The following is a 16,770-nucleotide window of genomic DNA, read 5'->3' as shown; positions in this document are numbered from 1 at the left end:
TAGACTGTACTGCGAGCGCTATACATGTCTACATGTATATTGTACATCCTGGTATTTAAAAATACTACTTAGCATTGTGTAGCATCTTATCCTAGCTATCTTTGTTGTATACAGGAACTGGTTAACCTAGCAATTATAAGTGCTTGGCACTGGCTCTATGAACATCCTTACTGTACTGACAGCGATATAGTGTTCTTTCTTCTAAAAAATGTACCTACTGTAAGTCGCTTTCGATAAAAGGTTCTGCTAAATGCGTCTGCTAAATGACCTAAATGTAAATGTACAGGTATACAATATGTTTTTTTGCTGTTCAATAAATGTTATCAATTGCAAAGTGCATTCAACAGATATTTTGGGTTTTACCTAACTATTTATTCAACTCCATCGTCCACGATAGCTGTCACCACAGAGAACACAACACAATCATATAATCCTCACAAATGACAAGAATATTAATAAACAAGTGAGTGTCCTCCAGAAGGCCTTGCTGTCTCGACACTTGTCCACGTCCTTCTAAGTATTTCTACCTGTCATTAGAGAAACTGCTCGGATGCAGCCAGAACCTCTTGGTTGCACACTGGAGTCAGCACCTGGCAGGCAGCCATGGAGGGTAATGAGTGAACCACAGACAGACCCGGGACCCCCCGTCTCTCTCTCACCCTAACGTTCAAAGGGCCCTCCGTGAAACGAGTTCTCTCTGACAGTAAGCCAACCAGGGTGTGAGAACACTCTGTGTGCCCGTCCTTCTGTATGCCTGCTTGTCTTTCTGCTCAGGTTTTCTCTCTTTCTGTCTGTCTGTCTGAATACTTGCCTGCAGGTGGTTCCGTCTTTCTCCCTGGCTGCCTGTGTCAGAATATCTGGCTGTCTGCCTGTCTATTCCATCTTTACCCAATAACAAATGATTGAAGGCGACGCTTACCTTTTTGTCTAACTTACAACCGAAATGTTATTATATATGAGTGTCTTTGTGACAGGAGGAGGAGAGGGGAGATGGAGAGACTGCTGAGCTAACCCCTTGGCAGCCTCCTCTCTGCCAAGGATTACTCTCTATCCTCTGCCCTCCTCCTCCCGACCCAAGGACCAACCGCACGAATCCCCTGGAAATGAGACCACCGAACCCAAGGCCAGCTCCTCTCTCCTTTCTCCTCTCCTCTCCAGCCCCGGATTAGCCATAAACCCACTCATACCTGCAGCGTGCACGGAAGTCTGTGCTGCTGGATTCCCCCAGGAGGTGAACCGCTAGGCCCAACCGACCATCTCTCCTCATCCTCCTTCAGAACCCCCCCCGCCCCCCTCCACCACTCTGGCTGGGTCTGGTTTTCCCCTGCACTGCGCAGGGTCCTGCCAGCATGCTTGCGTGACTAGAGGGAGTGAAAGAAAGCCACTGGCACGCGAGCCTTGCATCTATTTTTGGGAGAGTGCTTGGTCTTATTATTTTTTTTTTACCGTCTTTGAAAAACAAAAAAAGGCCACAGGGCGATCCAGGCGGTAGTAGGGTGAAGGGGTCTGGTTCTCATTTAGCCTCCCCCCTCCCTCCCCCCCTCCCGCCCTCCCTCCCTCCCTGCCTCCCCGCCTCCCTGCCCACGTCACGACCACAGCACCGCGGGAGAGAGGGGGAGAGAGCTCAGAGCGGGGCGGAGAGGAACAGAAACAGAAGGAGAGAGGGAGAAGATGTTTTTTTCTTTCTGTTAAAAACCACGGCCCCAAAACTTCGGACCCGTCATCTTTGCCCCCGTCACTTAGCAACCGGCGCGGCCTGTGTCGTGTTACACAGCCAGCTGCCCTTATTCCTGCCTCCACTTTTGTTTTGATTCTCCAGACTTTAAAAACGAACTTTTCCTTGATTTTTCACGATGATGAAATGACTGGTGTTACCCTAACACTCAACTGCTGTTCACTCCTTCCCGGCGTGATGAAACGCCGGAGGCTTCGTGCCAACACGCTAGGTCGCTGATTTGTTGTCCTGTGTACGTTGGGAAATCAACAGTCTGGGAGAGACCTCAAATTAGGGAGGATGAACTGACACTTGACAAATGTAAATTCCTCTTTAAATGTCTAAGCATGTGTTTTCTGTTGGGATCCAAGTGAGATTTAGGACATAGCGTTTGTATTGTAGGCTACGGTTGCGCTGTAGCGCTGCAGCGACGCAGTGTTTTGTTTACGCAACCAGAACATAACTTCTATTGTTTCATTTTTCGCTCAAGCTACAGGGAAGAGGTTCTGAAAAAAGACATTCCGAATAATACACAAGTGTCATAAGATATTATTTTCGGCGGTTACGGAAAAATGTCTGTTTATCCCTCTGGTGACAACGTCTTTCATTTTTTTTTTTTACATCTAATACGACACTGGCCAGAAAAACAAGAGGAGATAAAACAACAACAATGCATTAAAAAAAGTATTTCATTCTGAGAGATCTATTCAATCTGACAACTAATCTGCGCTGCGATGACGCCCACGGTAATTATGCCAAGTCAGGCAGGAGACGTGGCCCGGCGCCAGATGGATGGGCCAAAACATTAAGGCATGAATGAAAAAGGGGAGAGTGTTGCGGTAGAGGCGCGTAATGATTACCAGCCGCGCGCTGCTGCCGCGGTGACAGAGAGGGTTTTTTCCCCCTCGTGTGAGAACGCCGCCGCTCATACTGTGATGGGGGGAAAACTTCCCGTCTTGTGGAAAACTGTGGAAAATCACTGGGCTCGAACTGTTTTCGAGCTGATATCTTATTCAGGGGAGAGAAACACACACTGATAGTCTCGTGTCGGTCTAACAGTAGGGTGTTATTAGGCAATGGATTTGTTAAATGCAAATGGAGATGTGGTGTGTGTGTGTGTGTGTGTGTGTGTGTGTGTGTGTGTGTGTGTGTGTGTGTGTGTGTGTGTGTGTGTGTGTGTGTGTGTGTGTGCGTGCGTGCGTGCGTGCGTGCGTGCGTGTGCGTGTGTGTGCGTGCACAAACCCTTTTGTGTGTGTGCGTGTGTCTGTGTGTGTCTGTGTGTGTGTGTGTGTGTCTGTGTGTGTGTGCGCGTGAGTGTGTGTGTGTGTGTGCATGCATGCGTGCTTTTGGGGAGATTGAATCAAGGTTTTTAAAAGGTGTTTTGTATTATCTCTTTGCAGCTTAAAATAGATTGTAGCCTATAGTTTATATTTGAGTGAAAAAGTTGAGCAACTAAAAACTAATATGCAAACCAGATATCCTGAAGCCAGAGACTCAATTCCTTCCTTTCGTTTTAACCCTTTCAGCCGTCCACAAAATCACATTTAAACCTCAGCCATCATGGCCGAAGGTTTACATCGAGTTCACTGGTGGTTAAACCAAGGTACTGCAACAACGCAAGAACAAGTGATGTGTGGGGGAAAATGTGTACCCACTGAACTGTTAATTACTATAATTAAGACAAGGTGGCCTGTAATAACAAGAGCTCGTATGATATCAGCACAAATAATTAGCTTTACTCTGCAGTTGCTCAATCACGTTTACGTAGGAGCTGATGCTAATTGTGCAGTAATTGGGATAGAGTTACAAGGCCTGTTTCCTCGCGTGCAAAGGGAACCCTGTGATTTGGTGGAACGGATTCAAGACACAAAGTTGGATCCAATGTCGAAGGGGTGAATTCTGTCTTCGTTTCATGTAACAATAACAGGAAAACAGTGTTTCGCGTGTATATTTGGGGGTGCAGCCTTCCATATTCACCGCCTCCGCTATAGAAGTAGCAAGCTTGTCCTGGCTAGCCTGGACCGGGGGTGCTTCCTGAAACACACTGAATCGTGGCGAGGAGGGGGGATTGGTTGTTTTGGCCGCTGTTGAGTGCCATGCCAGGCCAGTCGAAGGTTGTGTAAATCTCGTTCAAGCGGGGTTTGAACTCGGTCAAGGCTGCAACGTTGTCGCTCGGCTTTCACCGAACACCAAACTGCCCTCCCAAACAAAAATGGCGACGGGGAGGTGGATGTTGTCCGTGAAAGTTCCAAATGAGAAGTCTTTCTTTCTCACCTCAAGTCAACTCTATGCTTTTGGACCTTGGGCATACATCTAAATCTCATTAAGCCTGGATGACATCTTGTGAGAAACTCGAAACGGAAGAGCAGCCAAAACTCAGAGGTGGAACATCCAGGCTCAGGAAGTCTTCCTTCCGTTATTCTGAGCCAACCTCCAGAATAGAACAACCTGACAGAGGTGTCTCGGCAGGGCCAAGCCCAGGCCTAGCCCGCCTCGCTAATGATGGTTCTGGTCCATTTAGGTGTGCCAGTGCACCAATATAGAGAAAGGTAGCACATATGAACCACCATCACACTCTGACACATGCAACTATTATTATTTCATTATTGCACTCATGTCCTTACAATTTGAATATGTTTGCATATATTATATTGTGTACATATTACATTGTAAATATATAGTTTACTTGTATATTTCATATTTATTTTATTTAATGTTATTCTATCGGATTATACAATGTTATTCTATCGGATTTTACCTACCTTTTTATGCAGATTTCTTACTTTATTTTATAACTTGAGCTTCTGTTACTGAATTTTAATGTCCCTTCAGGGATGAATTAAGTACCCATCTGTCTATCCATTATTAATTAAGCAATACAATCCATGAACCCTGCCAGGACACTTGGTTTTATATAAGAGGCTGCTCTGTGTTATTCTGATTAGAATGTGTTGACTGGTGGAAACAGTGCCTCCTGCAGAACGTGACAACAACCAACAGTGGGCTCTTAAGGAGCCGATCAAGATCAATGAGGCACAGCTTGTGAACACAAACTGTGGATTATTCCTCTGCATTAACCCTGTCGCTCAGCTCAATGCTCCCAAACACAAGACTCCATTGTTCAAGGCTTATTGAATTTTTTTTTAATTACTTATTGGTTTATTATTTATTATTATGTCTTTAATAATATCTTTTTTATAGGTCCACTATTTTACCACCAGGTGTGATGGTGTCTAGGGTTAGGGTTAGGGTTACATTAGCAATACTCTAGAATTGTATTTAATCATGTTACAGTATATTAACTAATTGGAATGTTGTTTGATTGCAGGTGTTATGAGCCAACTGGTTTCCGATCCATCTGGTTCCCTACTGGACATGCGTGATCGTGCATACCTAAATCCACCAAATGTACCGGTGCTCAATTCAACCCATCGGTCGCAATTCCAGAAACGTTCAATCGGTATTTTTTACATTATTCTTGTTATAAATAGGCATGCCTTGCAGAGTACCACATTAAAGTGACATACCTTAGTTTCCACTAAAATTACATTTCTCACTTTGATACCCCTGCAATTATATTTCTCAACGACAAGTGGAAAACGAGATAGCTAGCTAAGTAAAAAATATATTATTATTTTTAAACCTGTCACAAAGTTACCATGGGCCACTACAACAGGGATAACATCTCAGTGTCAATGAAACCCCTCCCCCCTCCTCAAAAGTCATTTAACCACCGTTAAGTTGAATAGCCATATGCAAGGCAATATACCCATTTGTGACATCACAAGCGTCCATCCAAACCTGATAGGAAAATTGAGGCCCTTTGACCCATTGACAGAAAAACTTTAATTAGATATTAAACAGAAACGTTATCAGACAGCATCTCGTTAACTTCAAGTCGTGCATGAATGCCCTTTCCTCCACTCCTCAAAAGAACATGATGGATGCATTAGCCATAAGGTCCCCGTGGGTTGTGTTACAGAGATTAATATCTCGTGATTTAATTCTGAAACTCATTAACACCTCACACATTTAATTACAGCCACTGATTCAATTCACATTCATAACCCAAACATTATCAGCAGTCATGGAAGAATAATATGAATATGAAATACTAATTTATTATTATAAATGTAACAAAAATATGAGTTTGTAACCAGACATTCGTACTTGCAGGCCAGGTGTGTTGCCTTATAGGGACCTTTATTTCGAAAGTGATTTTCCTGCGTGGTGTTAATGGCGTAGAAAAGTGTGGACAGTGGGGTAAAGTGAGTGGTTTGGAAAGAAAAATCAGGAAGAAAAATGTGTATTTAATAAAAATTACGTGTTGCTGAGTAGACATTCTAACCGTAAGCTCGGGCTTTGTTGCCTTATAGGGCTTTATTTAGTGAGATTTGTGCGCTGCGTTTGTGTTCCGAATCTGAGCCTAGAAGCCCAGCAGGTGTCCTCCAGCACGGCACGATTCTCCCAAAACTAGCCGCTTCAGTGATAGCATTTGCTGCGCTATCCCTTATTTGCATACAACGCCCAGTTTGTGGGAAAAAGGTGCATTGCAAAAACAGACCTGCTGCCAAAAAAAGGACCCAATAATTTATGACGGGCCCCAGTGACATGTATATCAAACACGCACACATTCTGACGCTTTGAGGATTTCTTATGGCGCGCACACAATGAATTGCAAACACATGGCACGGGTTTTCCTGCCAGGAAGCTTTTTTCTTAAGGCTAGGTGACGGGCTAGGCTGCTAGCATGGCTGTGTTGATTCAGAAATACTCACAGGAGAGATACGTGGGTTTCAATGAAGAGAGAAAAAATAGAATGATCAAAATCAGATTAGAGTTGGCATGGGATGAGACTTGGTAAAACGTGGGCACACGACGCACTTTAATCATCTTGTTGTGCTACGTTCCTCCACAGCCTAATAGTTCACACTGTCACAGGCAGGGCTTTCACAGTCCTCCGCAGTGCTCTTGTTCTCTTGCCAGCAATTTGAGCTGAAGTGGTTTCAGTGTTTAGCTAAATGGACCGTCTTTGATCAAGGAAGGGAGAAAAAGGTTGTTATCCAGCCCCCCCCACCCCCCCCCCCCCACCCCACATGTACACTGATGATTCTTAGCTGTGCTGAGCGCTCCATGAAGGAAAATCGTTGCTGTTGGAGTGTTTTCTCGGGAACAAATGAATAGATAACAGATAAAGGAAGACACTTCTATGTATTGTGCATAGAAAGTAGCTAGTGGGTCTTGTGTTTTCTTTAAGGTGTGTCCTTAACTAAACTTGGCAAAGTGAGAGTAGAAGGCCATGGATAGGTGAGGAGACGCCACAAAAGGCCTGCCCGCTCTCAAAGTTCCCCTTTCTGTTGCTGCTCCATCAATTTTATACCTTTGTTGGAATTTTGAACTGTTTACCAGATGGGTCGAAGAATGTATTTCAGGCGGATCCGAATGTTCACACGGATTTGAGGTGCTGACACCCTGTCCGTCAAATAGAGACTACCGTGTTGTGCGGGTTCACAGGACGGCTGCGCTGTTTATAACATAACAGAACCGTTTGGTTTAACCTCCATCGGATATTTTGACAGCATTTGGCTATCCGAAACTTGGCTGTCCCCAATCCTTCCACGTTTGGGACTTTGGGAAACAAATGGGGAAATGTGAAATTTGATTTCAGGGCAAAGTTAACTCATAACAAACAAATACATATGGGTGTGTTTGGCTGCTGCCCTCTTGGTCAAAATTATTCCTCAGTGCAAAATCCTTTTTTCTCCATTTGTCATTAAAAATACATGATGGTTTCCTCAAACCAAACGCTGCTTGATGACTTTCTCCGCTTTCCTGGTTTATCGAGCCATGAATTTAAGAGAGTGGTTGAATCTCGCTGCACCTGCACGCAACCGTTTTACTTCTACGGGGTCTAAATCTTTACAGTCTATAGTGTAAAAACATTATTTACTGCCACTGGGTCTAAATCTTTACAGGCTATGGTGTAAATGCACAATTTCTTAAAGATAACCATAATACTCATCTTAGGTAGCGACAAAGTTAATTGAAATAACTTCCTGATTGGCTAACCCAAACCCTTGGCTAACCCAGCTGATATGACTAACTGTACAGATGCTGACCAATCAGATCTCTTCGTGTTGGTTCTGACAAAACTGCTAGATTGTAATTTACTAAATAGTTGGACCTTGGACCACAGACTTAAGGAAGTATAGGCTTATAAGGACTTATGGACTATAAGGATTAATTGTAAAAATATAGCCGCATAGTAAATTACCTCTAAATCAACACTGCTTGTCTGAATTTCTGATTTCAGGTCAACGGTCAGATGCTTTCCATAAAGTACAAAAGTTCATGTTGGTTCACTCTGGTTGAAGCTAAATCTCTGCTTATCACTGGTATGTGGAGAAGGTTGTTGAGTGTGTCTGTGTGTGTGAGTGTAGAGTAAGGGTGGTTTGTGTGTTTTTGTTTGTTTGTGCGTGTGTGGAATGTGTATAGGTGTGTACGTGTGTGTGTGGAATGTCGAGAGTTTGATGTGTGTTTGTGTGTGTGTGTGTGTGTGTGTGTGTGTGTGTGTGTGTGTGTGTGTGTTTGTGTGTGTGTGTGTGTGTGTGTGTGTGTGTGTGTGTGTGTGTGTGATTTTGTGTAAAAGTGTTGTCATGGTAATCACATAGTGTCAGAGTGCACCATGGGTAATGCCAGAGTAGGATCCTCTGGATCTCTCTCTCTCTCTCTCTCTCTCTCTCTCTCTCTCTCTCTCTCTCTCTCTCTCTCTCTCTCTCTCTCTCTCTCTCTCTCTCTCTCTCTCTCTCTCTTACCCTTCCCCTTTCTCTGCACGTCCTATCCAAACAAAGAAACTTTTATTTTGGCAGGAGTTGGGATGTGATATTTAATGAGAGTGGTGTCAAGCCACCTTTGGAGAGAGACTTTAACAAAAATTTGCTCTAAGTTGGGTTTGTGTTCTGCTTGGAACGCCAGGCTCAGACAAGGACATGAATTTGGCGTTAGGCCATATGGTGGATTATACATCGCACATAGCGGAATACATAATTCCCTGCTTCAATTATTTATAGTGTTGGTGTTGAATTATGAAAAAAGTGTGCTGTGTGCATCTAGGGGCCTTCAGCTTGCGCTTTTATTTTGAAACACGATCTAAGGCACTCTAAATGCGCTATGTTAAAAAAACAGCATTCAGTGTATTCGTTAAAAACATATCATTGATTCTTCCCCATAGGTTCATTCCTTTATTATTAGTTAAAATGATGTTCACTCAACTCAACTGTTTAGTTAATCAGTTGAAGCAGTGCATGTACATACAGCAAGTATAGGTCAGGGCATCCAGCTCAGGAATGCCCAAAGGTAACCTACATCAGGGTTCGATCCCACAACCTCTCGGCTGCTCTTCATCTTTCCCCCTCTGGTCTATATCTAGTCAAACGTTTGCGTAAAGGTTCAAGTCTCTCGTTGGCTCCGTCTGAGACCATATCTCCCCCTTGACCAGGGGTCTGGTTGTCATGGTGGAACCCACCCAGCTACCGAGGACCGTGACACGTCATACGGAAAATATTCAGTCCCTCACCTCCATCTGCTTCCACTACACAGCCCATTCCCAATCCCTAAATAGATGTGTGTCTGCAGGGTGGGTGTAGTCCTCGCTGGACCCCACCGTCCAACAAGGCTCTCCAACACATGACACATAAAACTCACTACTGACTTGAGTTGTTTGGTTTCAGGGGATGATTTGCACGGGATAGAGGGGATCAGTTTTTTTGCTCGTCTGGAAAGTATGACAATAATGAATCGCTGAATGTGTGTGTGCGAGTTCCAGGAGGGTTTCAATGCAAAACTCTCTGAGTGGTTGTAGCGTCTAAAAAGGTGCTACCTACGGTAAATGCAGTCTATTAATAACATCAATGTATTTATGCTGCACCAAGCGGCGAGAGCCATTAAAGGGAATCATTTGCAATTTGGAAAAATACATTTAAAAAAGTGAGTTTTTTCGTCTGAAATCAGTCCAGCAGGAAATGGAACTCGGCCGATTGGGAATTAATAGCTGAGCTCTGTTTAATCTCCAATGTGAAACTGCAAAAAATAATCAGTTTACAGGTATGGCTTCCATCCACTGGGGGAGACTGGTCCTTAAGGAGATCCACTGGGTTTCAATCATCATCTCTGTGGTTTGAGAACCTTGGGGAAGGTTTAATTAATTTATATATTTATATATATATCAGGAGAGCACCTGGTTGGTCAAGGCATACTGGAGAAATGTCTCTTGTCATTTCACAGATAGATGAACACCTTGGAAAATGCTTCTGGTGTGACTAGTTTCAGTCTTGAGGTCTACATACAAGAAAATGTATTATTTATGGAGAAAAACAACATTTAGGCTACGTTTACATGATGACGGTCTGATCAGAAGGCGCTAAAGTGGCGACGCGTCTTCACTTTTTATTCCGTGTTTAGATTAGCGTTTTCATGAGGAACCCTGCGTGCATACGGTGACGCAAAAGTGTGTGGAATTCGATTGGGTATGCATGTCAGGCGGCTAGGTGGTGCTGTGATACACTATCACACAACACCACCATGTCTGAGTGGATGCGTAGAATCTTCCTTCGTCTCTTAATCTGCGCCGCGAAAACCAAAACATAATTATAGATACTTCTCTGTTCAGTAATACTATCTGTACATGTCCTGTACATTTCGTGGAAAGACTCCTGTAAGTTTATAAGAGCTGCCAGAGCAGCTTGACAGTCCGACGCAGGGAAATAATCCAACATGTTTGTTCATTTCCCTGTACTGGGGCATGTATGTGACGTAAAGACGCACGCGGCGTGAGCAGAGTTTTGCGTCTTGGCAGTGTAGACAGAAACGCTACGGCCCAGCGTATTCAAGTTTTCCACTCTGGACGCTGGTTTCCGATTTTTTGCGTTTTTAAGAACCAAAAAACGCTGTCAACGTCTAAACGAAAGGCACTTCCGATAACATATTTTGTAGTTTTTACCCGCAAGCGTCCTCGTGTGAACGGGGCCTTAGATTAGATGCTGGTAGAAAAATGAAATCCATGCAGGCAATCCATGTTTGGCCTCCAGCTCTGCAACCAACTAGCTAATGAGGCTCTTTATTTGGACTTCTGCCTTGGAAAAATGTGTGAATCCCAATGGTTGACCCAAAACCCTGGGAAGGAATTTCTTTGTAATCTTTGAGGGGAGTCAGTTCAGAATGTCTTTTTTTTTTCGCTGGCTTTTCCCCGGAAAAAAAAACAAATCGCAGGGATCACTCTGATCACCTCGAGCTACGACGTAAACGGCCCAGAAAATGTGAGTGAAAGTATTCCCTGGAACCCCCTCTTCTGCTGCTCCCCAAGTAGCCTAACACCTCATTATGAAGCACCCAATACTTCTACAGCTTTCAACCGACGCTCTGCGGTATATGAACTCGAAGGGGGGGAGGAGAGAAAAAATGCAATAATACTTGGAATGATCAGAGTAGGCGCATAGTTTTACGACAAGCTGTTGTGAAATTTATAGATATCGTATGACACGAGGAACATAAAGACGGCGAAAAAGTGATGAATGATATATTTTTCGGAGTAAATTCTAAAATCTCACTATAAACTTCCAGACGCATTCACTTCCATCGATCTTCGAGTGTTAAATGGACTCAGACTGTCTTGTTACCTTTTTATAACTTACATGCTTACCTCAAAGCACCAATGGCGAGCGGTTCCAAAGGTAGCCTCTCTTTATAAGAGTTCACTCTGTGCATCTGGAAAGAGTGCGGATCTGGAGTCTGCTGCCTGAGAGATTGTTTTTGATTAGCGGTGTGATGTCCAACTGGCACGCTGAGAAAGGAGACTAATGTGTTAACCCTGCTAGCAGCCTCTAGCTGCTAATGGTGCAGTTTAACATCTAAGAACAGCGAAACAGGGCCAAAATATCACGGGGGCCTCCAAGACTCACGCACCACACACGAAAACATTTCACTGCTGACGCAAAAACTCGAAGACCTGAAGGCCTGTGGGCTCAGATAGTTGTTGCGTGTAGAGCTGCTGAAAGTTAAAAGTCCTTCTGTTACTCTCTCATCATGGCTTGGTCTCTCTGTTTGTCCCTCCTTCTCTCCCCCTACATCTCTCACCTGTCTCTACTCCTATAGGGGACTCCTGGTGGTATGATGCAGAAAGAATGGTCACCATTCTAAGTCAGTGGGAGAATTGGGATTTAATACTCTTAATCCCATTATTTTCTCTGTTTCGTTGTGTATTTCATTCAAAAGTTATTAAGGGTGAATATCAATGAGTTTTGGCCCTTGACTTCTGCAAAGCGTCCATCCTGCCCCAGAATTTGCCAAATACGGATAATTTGGGCCGCTGGCTGCCAAAAAACTTGGCACTCATAACACAAAATCGACATCTTTGTGACGAGCGTCTGTAAATCAATGGGTGAATCTAAGCCTTACAACTAAATGAAGGCATGAGATATAAGACTATACTGATACAGGCCCTCAAGGATCACATGATCTCAAATGTTGTGAGCTGCTGTACACTGCTGAGAGTGAGACACACACAGAAACACAAACAATGACGATGGTTTCTGACTATACAGGTCCACCACTGATTGAGTATTTGTCTGTTGGTTTATAATCATAATGGTTTGTAAGACAGGTAGGTCAAATACTTGATAGAAATATGTGAAGTCCCTGTTATTGACATTAGCAGTAGAGATCCAAAAACCCTGAATTGTTATTCTAATTTCTTGAGATCCTTTTTCCAGCAGTGTTTTCCTGTCTTTATCTCAGGCTATTTATCTTTCCAGAGTCACTTCATCGATGTAAGTGTAAAGCATTATCTACCTGCAGTCCAATTGTGTGAAACCCACAGCAACAACAACGCTGTAATTCACCTTAAATGCTTGTTTAGATACAACCTCCAAAATAAGAGCTTACGGAAAAAAACAGCAATATCTTGTTTTTCAAAAGAAAGCCACAAAAAAGAAAAGATGTTTATTGTAAACTTCCTGCCCAAGCTCACCTAAAAAAAGCTCACCCGTCAAGATAGCCTCAGGAAATCTAAACCTAAAACCTGCCTTTATAGCAACTTTCGGCTTGAACTCAAGACTTCCGAGAAGAATAATAATAGTGTGAACGAAAAAAAAATACTTCTTCTTCTGGTGAATTCCATTAGAGACAACCATGTGATGCTTGCATGCTTGTTGGTTTCAGCAATGCGCAGTTCGTATTTTACAACGTAATAAAGGGAGAAGGCTAAAGAGAGAAAGAGGGCAATAAAGGGACAGAGAATGATAGAGAGACTGAGAGTAAGGGAGAGACAGAGAGAGAGCGAGAGAGAGCGAGAGAGAGAGAGAAAGGAAGGGCCAGGGAAGAGTCCAACAAAGATGAAGGCAAACAGGAGGAGAAAGATAGCGAGAGATCAAGAGAGAGAGGGAGAAACGCAGAGAGAGAGAGATAGAGAGAGAGAGATCAAGAGAGAGAGGGAGAAACGCAGAGAGAGAGAGATAGAGAGAGAGAGAGAGAGAGAGAGAGAGAGAGAGAGAGAGAGAGAGAGAGAGAGAGAGAGAGAGAGGGAGAAACGCAGAGAGAGAGAGATAGAGAGAGAGAGAGAGAGAGAGAGGAGAAACGCAGAGAGAGAGAGAGAGAGAGAGGGAGAGAGAGAGAGAGAGAGAGAGAGAGAGAGAGAGAGAGAGAGAGAGGGAGAAACGCAGAGAGAGAGAGAGAGAGAGGGAGAGAGAGAGAGAGAGGGAGAAACGCAGAGAGAGAGAGAGAGAGAGAGAGAGAGAGAGAGAGAGAGAGAGAGAGAGAGAGAGAGAGAGAGAGAGAGAGAGAGAGGGAGAAACGCAGAGAGAGAGAGAGAGAGAGAGAGAGAGAGAGAGAGAGAGAGAGAGAGAGAGAGAGAGAGAGAGGGAGAAACGCAGAGAGAGAGAGAGAGAGAGAGAGAGAGAGAGAGAGAGAGAGGGGAGAAACGCAGAGAGAGAGAGAGAGAGAGAGAGAGAGAGAGAGAGAGAGAGAGAGAGAGAGAGAGAGAGTACTTTTTATTTTAAATGATACAGTTGTTGGCATCTCTTGTTGCTGAGAGCGGCTTGGGCTAAAGAGTCTTGACAAAGTGCGCTGAGCTGCATGCGATGATCAAGCCGGGGAAGAGCGAGGAGAATCCAAGACGTACGCTCGCGCTCTCATCCCTCTTATCACGGTCGCCCCCCTTGTCTCCCCGCTCAGTACATCGCTCCCATGCATGCATGCGGCTCCTCTCCACGGAGCCCGGGCTACCGTGCATCAGACTCCGCTCCTCTGCTGCGGCGCCGCAGCTCATAACGCTGTGGATCCCCCGTCCTTTGTTGTCAAACTGTTTTTGTGAAATAGAAGCCGTCTTCAAATGGCCCCGCCGGTGTTACGAAACATCTTTGAAGCGTGCGTTTGATTAAGACGCCAGCTGAGCATTAAAGCGAGGTCGTTCCCCGCATTAAAATCAAAAAGCGCATTAAAAACACAAAACATAACCCCGATGTTTCATCCTGCGTGCAGTTTCGGAAGTTAATTTCTGTGTTTGGATCTGTAACATGGACCAGTCTTCAGGACTGGTTTTTTGGGGTTTGTCACGGGGTGTACCCCGATGATGAGGTTCCAGAGCGATGTCCTCAGCCTACCTAGGAGCATCCTTGAGCTATGTGCGTAGATCCTCAGTCCCCGTCTACCCCGGAGGGCCTTACTCTATGGCGCGGGACTCAAATGGTGTTGTGTCACAGCCTGACAATGCACAGGCAACTGTTCAGGGAGCTGAAATTCTCTTTAACGTAGCGGAAAAAGTGCCAAAAACCCTGGTCCAACCCCTACCTGGTCTGTCTATACATTCACTTTTAACCCCTCCTGCTCCTTAATGAGCAGTGTCTGTATTGTCCAACCCCTAGCTGCTCCTTAAGGACTTGTCTCTGCATTCACTGTCTAACCCAAACCGCCTCTTTAATGACAGGTATCTGCATCACTGTCTAACCCCTACCCGCTCCTTATGGCGCTTTCCACTGACGGGTACGCCTCGGATCCAGCACGCCTCAGCCCCGTAGTGAGGGCGCGGTATAGCCCAGCTCAGTTACAGCTCGCGTTTCCACGGCCGACAGTACCCGTACGCCTCGTGCCCACTGCACCGTCAGTCAACGGACGTGGGAAGGCGTGGCTGACGGATGGGGGAGTAGTCTTTGCAGATGCATCCGTCAGCCAATCAAATCGGTTCGCCGGGTTCTTCTCGCTTCTTCCTGCTTGTTGCGAGGCAAGATGACCCGCTTTCCCGCTTTCCAGTATCGTCAGAGCCCGAGTCGCGTCACAGTGCTTACATTTGCATACGCGATCTGATTGGATGACGGAACCGTCGCTGCCGAAAAAGTTGAACATTTTTCAACTTTCTGACGGTGGCGAACGCTCCAACTGAACGGACGGATCCACAATGCATTGCGCGTCCGTCCCCATTCAAAGTCAATGGGCAACGGACAACTGACGGAGGTAGTGGGCACGGGGCGTTATGGTAGGGTAGGGTTTAAGCCGTATGGCGATAGCCGCGGGAGCTACGTAAGCATAGTGATCTCATAACAGCCTGACACAGTGTAGCCTGCTACTAAATCCAAGGAAAAAGAAGAAGCGCACAATGAACAAAGAGCAACAATGTAGGCTGTCCAAGGACGGCAAACTTTTGCGCGACATTTTCTTCAATAAACGAAGCTTTTGCCGTTGTCCTGAAATACCTTGCGGGTAATAGGTTTGTTTGTTATTATCCCCCTATCGCAAGGAAGTGCGATTCTGTCGACCAATCAACGGACGGCTCGAACTTGCTGGCACCCTTTCAGGCGTCTCAGTACCCCAACGGAGGAGTACTGCGAGACGAGTACGGCTCAATACGGCTCATTCCGGGTCACGTCCACTTTTGGCAGTGGAAACCTGATCCGTGCCGCATCTTTGCAAACTGAACCGACCCGCACCCCCTGGTGGAAATGTGCCATTAATGACCTGTTTGTGGGGGGGAGATAGGTGGCACTGTTATGCCGCTTTTCCACCGCACATGTAGCTCGACTCGACTCGACTCGACACGACTCGACACGGTAGCAGCACGGGTCGTTTTCCACCGCAAATAGTACCTCCTGGACGTGGGCGGGGTCGGCTGCGCGAAAGGGCCGTGACATATTTTTGTACGCGACGCAAACACCTACGCAACCCACACATGGACAGAACCCGCATAACAACAATGGAGGACATCGATGCGATGGTATTCGTGTTCGTATTATTAGCTGGCATGTTGAAGAAGTTGAAGAAGTGGAATATGTTGGCTGCGGCGCTGCTATGGCTGTTACCAGCATGGTTGCCATGTCGCTCTCGTGACTTCGTCACACTCTCTGGCCAATCAGTGGCCGGCCGTCTGCCGACGTCACCTTTTAGCATCGGCTAAGCTCGCTTGGAACCTAGAGCGAGGCGGTACTAAAAAAAGCAGCCACTTCAGGTACCAGATACCATGTTTTCGCGGTGGAAACGCCAAAAATGCGAGCTGAGTCGAGTCGAGTCGAGTCGAGTCGAGCTGGTACCATGCAGTGGAAAAGCGGCATTAGTTTGTTGGCTTTGTTGCTGCAGGTGAGAAAGTGAAGTGGGAGGGGCATGCAAGCAATAGTCCCAGCTGGGTTGGATAATGAATCACATCTAACTCACCCGCTGCAATCTCGCTTACTCACCCCGCCGCCGTGATTTAGAGAGAATACCTCCCGCAGGTGGTGTTCTACTTAGTGAGGGAGACAGAGAAAGAGAGACAGGGGGAAAGGGGGTAATGAGAGAGATGATTAAAAGAGAGCATAGGGAGGGGAAGGAAGAGGGAGTGAGGCATAAAGAGAAATAACGAGAGGGAGAGAGACAGAGGACAGATAGGGGGGGGTGCAATTGAGACAGTAGAGAGAGAGAGAGAAAGCGAGAGAAATGGAGCAGGTAAGAGTGAGTGGCAGCACTTGGTCATATGGTTTATCTAAAATGAAAGATCAAATCCTGAGATGTACTCGTGCGGCGTGTTTCTTTATCTAAAC

The sequence above is a fragment of the Gadus chalcogrammus genome, chromosome 16, assembly GCF_026213295.1.
Source record: "Gadus chalcogrammus isolate NIFS_2021 chromosome 16, NIFS_Gcha_1.0, whole genome shotgun sequence".
Lineage (NCBI taxonomy): Eukaryota > Metazoa > Chordata > Actinopteri > Gadiformes > Gadidae > Gadus > Gadus chalcogrammus.
The sequence above is the reverse complement of the archived record's forward strand: the minus strand, read 5'-3'. Positions refer to the sequence as shown.